The sequence below is a fragment of the Penaeus japonicus genome, unplaced genomic scaffold (genome assembly GCF_977035675.1).
Source record: "Penaeus japonicus unplaced genomic scaffold, GWHDUDI00000001_assembly GWHDUDI00000030, whole genome shotgun sequence".
In the NCBI taxonomy this organism is placed as follows: domain Eukaryota; kingdom Metazoa; phylum Arthropoda; class Malacostraca; order Decapoda; family Penaeidae; genus Penaeus; species Penaeus japonicus.
Genome location: NW_028234432.1, coordinates 32,707,068 through 32,712,272, shown reverse-complemented (window position 1 = coordinate 32,712,272; position 5,205 = coordinate 32,707,068).

The window sequence follows — 5,205 nt, the reverse complement described above, 5'->3', positions numbered from 1 at the left end:
AGCTAACATAAAACCGAACCCAGACACATATTTTATAATTAATCTAAAAAGAAAATCGATGAAATGAAATTACTCTCCCTACTGTTACGAGCAAGAACTTATTATCCTATAAATAAACACAGTCTAAGCCTATGATATTTCAGTTTTCTTGATCAAAAAAGTAATTTGTATAATTTTTCCCTCGCTGATTCTTTGTAACTTTTGTTTTCCTTCTGCAATCTTTGATAGAATTGCAAAATTATCCGTCCCTTATCTGTCTTCATTAAAGAGATTGATGGAAAGATTGATATTCAATAGATTAGCGAACTTCCGAGAGAAAAACAGCAACTTTGGAAACCACTTTAGAGTCCAACCACCCAAAAAAAAAAAAAAAAAAAAAAAAAAAAAAAAAAAAAAAAAATCTGTGAAATTCGTGACGATTAATCATCTCTGTTCCGAGTCATTTGCTTTTTCTTCGCTATATTAAGGAAATGGCTAATTCCAGTAGCTTACTGAATTTTATATCATATGCTGACGACATAAGTATGACATAATAATGTTAACCGAGAAATTAACGGCTATAAAATCAAATATGATTCCACTTACCGCAAAGAAAACAGATTTTATCATATTTGTTCATGTTCTAAACTGCATTTCACTTTTATCCCCAATAATCAAAGGGCAGTACACAAAGTTAAAAAACAAAACAAAAAGACAATGCGGTTGATAATACCACATTCAAGACAGACTTGATAGTAAATCCATATATTAATATATCAATCAATATATCAGTCAATATTTTTTTTTATTCTTGATATATCAGTCAATAATCTACCATGGGAACACCATCAGTCTTGTATGGGACGCTGTATCTGACATCCAATGAACACAACTCATCAAAACAATTTCCTTTCAAAAGTTATAAGACCATACAAGTCGAACATATAAGAATCTTCAGATCCCGAGTTTCAGTGAGATTCTAAGGTATGCTGTCTTTGTACACAAGTCCACTGAGAGGCAAAACCATGATGAAATCAGAGGCAAATCCCTTGATTCTAGTTTTAACAAAAGCTTTCTAAATGGACATGATATCACTTTCCTTGCTGTATTGTTTTCTCCAATATATTTATCATGAGCTTATCTATCGTTTATCGTATCGTTGTAGCTAACTCTTTCTCTCTGCCTTTCGTCATTTTTTAATTGAGTTAAGTGTATCGCTCCAAATGATATATATATATATATATATATATATATATACATATGTCTCTATATATACATAGATATATATATATATATACATATATATAGATATATATATATATGCATATATATGTATATATATATCTAAATATATATATATATATATATATATATATATATATATAGATATATATATATACATACATACATATATATATATATATATAATATATATATATATATATATATATATATATATATGTATGTATATATATATATATATATATATATATATATATATATATATATATATATGTGTGTGTGTGTGTGTGTGTGTGTGTGTGTGTGTGTGTGTGTGTGTGTGTGTGTGTGTGTGTGTGTGTGCGTATGTATGTATGTATATATCTATCTATCTATCTATCTATCTATCTATCTATCTATCTATCTATATATATATATATATATATATATATATATCGTTACATATTTCATAACTCTTAATCAACTGAATGTGATTCATATTTACATTCTTATCTCTGTCAACGACTTTCCAGCGATTGCAAGTCTCAAGTCATATCTGAAAACATACATGTAAAATAAATGCGCCAGCTTATGTGTTACATATCTTGATGAGGACGACAGATATCGAGGGACTTGGCTGTGTATCTTATTTTAAGATGTACGGAAATGTGTTGCATGTTTGAGCGGAATAAATAAGACGGGTGAAAGAAAAGGCAATTCCAATATCAATTTTGTGTTTTTTTTTCTACTTCATCTTCTTTATTTTCTTCGTCTACTACTATATATATATATATATATATATATATATATATATATATATATATATATATATATATATATATATATATATATATATATATATATATATATGTGTGTGTGTGCGTGTGCCTGTATGTATGTATGTGTGTATTTTAACTCAGGTCTTTGGGCCGCAGCAACAAGAATGCCAAAAGAAAAAAAAAAAAGAAAAATACAACAACAGAGTCTTTGAAAAAGTTACCGTTGACTTTCTTTTCTGGTACTTATAACATGAGGTAGAAAGTCTTTCCCGTGAGAATGCAAGAAACAAAAATGGTTTCCAGATTTAATACAAGAGAAAATTCTGGAAACATATCGTTACCGTTACTGGTTTACATTACTGGTGGGAGTAAGAAAGAGAGAGAGACAAAGACAGAGATAGATAGATAGAGAGAGAAATAGATAGATAGATAGGTGTATATATATACATATATATAGATAGATAGATAGATAGAGAGAGAGAGAGAGAGATGGTGGGAAAGAGAGAAATTGAGAGAGAGAGAGAGAGAGAAAGAGAGAAGGGGCGGTCTCTTCTCTATGCAACAATCTCATTCAAACTATTGCCAGGAAAGCCGCGTGGCGACATAGCCTAATACCCACCCTGTCCACAACTGAGATCCGTTCCCTCATAATATATGCCCCCTTACCCCCACCCCACCCAACCCAACCCCTCTCATGGCCTTACTCCCCCCACCCACCCAACCCATCTCATAGTCTCCCTCCCTCCCACCCAACCCAACCTCTCTCATGGCCTCCCTCCCTCCCTCCTCCCCCCCCCACTCCACCCAACCTCTCTCATGGCCTCCCTCCCTCCCCCCCCCCACTCCACCCAACCTCTCTCATAGCCTCCCTCCCCCTCCTTCGCCACCCCACCCAACCCCTCTCATGGCCTTCCTTCCCTCTCTCCACCCCTCCCCTTCCACCCCACCCAACCCCTCTCATGGCCTCCCTCCCTGCCTCCCTCCCCCCTCCCCCCACCTCACCCAACCCCTCTCATACCCTCCCCCTCCCCCCACCCAACCAACCCCTCTCATGGTCTCCCTCCCCCTCTCCCCCACCCTACCCAACCCCTCTCATAGCCTCCCTCCCTCCCCCTCCCTCCCTCCCCCTCCCTCCCTCCCCCTCCCTCGCCACCCCACCCAACCCCTCTCATAGCCTCCCTCCTACCCTCCCCCCTCTCCCCCACCCCACCCAACCCCTCTCATAGCCTCCCTCCCTCCCCCTACCCCCTCCACCCAACCCAACCCAACCCCACCCAACCCCTCCCGCCCCCCCCTCCTCCTACGCAAGGCACAGAAGCCAACAGCTGATCCCTCGCGAAGACTAACTGGAACAGCTGCCTTCTCGACCGCATCCCCCGAGGCATCGTCATGAAGGAAGTGGAAATGTGTGTTAAATACCGGGTTTATGAGCACCATTCCCCACGTATGCCTTCGTCTCCTCCCATCCTCGCACACTCGCGCTTGTCCGCCCTGCTCACTCTGTGGTGACTCATCTCTCGTGAAATTCACCACAAAGACATCACACTAATGTCTTGAAGATGATAGCCACTGCTATCTATTAGTATGAGTAATGATACTCCATAAGTTAGTCACTGTTCTTTGCTATTTCTCTCTCTCTCCCTGAGTAGAGGGTAGAAGAAACGCTAGTTCAATGGTTCCTTTCTTTACTGAATAGACGCACAGTATAACAAGTATATATATATATATATATATTCACACTGAAAAGCAGCTGTAATACATGTAACAAAATAACGGCAATATAGACACACACACACACACCTATCACACATTCACACACGCCTCTCGACAGATCGAGATCCCGGGGTAGACTCCCTGCCTCGAGGCGTCACTCGCCCCTCTCGATCTACCAGGTCAGCAGATCTGACCTGGACCTGGCATGGCGACCACGTGACCGATATACATAAGTGATCACGTGGTGGCGTGACCAATATCTTAGGCGTGCACAAACACCCACAGGAAAATTTCCACTGCCACCGACGTGGAAAATTCCCCTGGCACACCAGGATTTTATGGTTGTTGCCTTGTTAATTGAGGACTCTTAATACCACCAGCTATAGAGACGATGGTTTGGCTAGTCGCCTCCGTGACAACTCCAAGGACCATCGACTTCTTTGCTCGTCCTATAGGAAAGAAATTACGGGCGTTCTTGGTAGGAATCTTCGCCATCCTTCAAAGGCGTCTTCGAAATTCTTGATAGAAATCTTCATCCTTCATATATATCTTCGGAATCCTTGGGCAACATTGCACACTTATACTTTCCCCGTTGCAGACACCAAGGACCATCCAGTTGTTATCCCTTTCCTCAGGATAGAAATCTTCCTTCCTTCAAAACCATACAAGAGACAACCATGTTGCATACAAACGCGGTTGCAGCACATGACTACATATCTTCAAGTTTTGAGTGATTTTTTAAGGATAAATATATCGTTATTACAATGTGTGTGCATGCATACATACATGCGTACACACATACATACATATATACATACATACATACATACATGTGTGTGTGTATATATATATATATTTATATATATATATATATATATGTGTGTGTGTGTGTGTGTGTGTGTGTGTGTGTGTGTGTGTGTATGTGTGTGTGTGTGTGTGTGTGTTTGTGTGAACCCTGTAGAAAAAAAAATGAATTCTTAACAAACTGAAAAAAGCTTGCAACAAAAAGGGCAAATGATAGATACCAAAGACCTACTCTGTCAGATTTAGAACATCAAATACAATTTCGAATGAAATGTTTTTTTTTTAACAAAGCTCACCGGAATTCACTCAAACCTAATTTAGACCGAAGAAGGTGCCAGCATGCACCTTTTTCCGGCCGTGTTAGCTCTTACCGCAAGCCAATGGATGCGGACAAACAACAGTGGACAAGTAAACAAAAGGTGTCTGTATATGTTAGTTGTAAAAGACTCACTGTGTTTACCAGGCTTCATTTAACTTGCTCGAAGTCCTATTTTTTTCTGAAAGGTCTTTTATATTCAGAATTTCAGACACGTGTGCGCTTATATATGCAAATGAGCCAACAACAAGCACGAACAAACACACAGACATTGTACAAGCACATACAAATACGCAAAGAGACACAAGCACGTTCGCTTGAACATACATACACACATACACCCACCCATGTGTATGTGTGAGATAAAATGAAATACACAGATACAAAAGAACC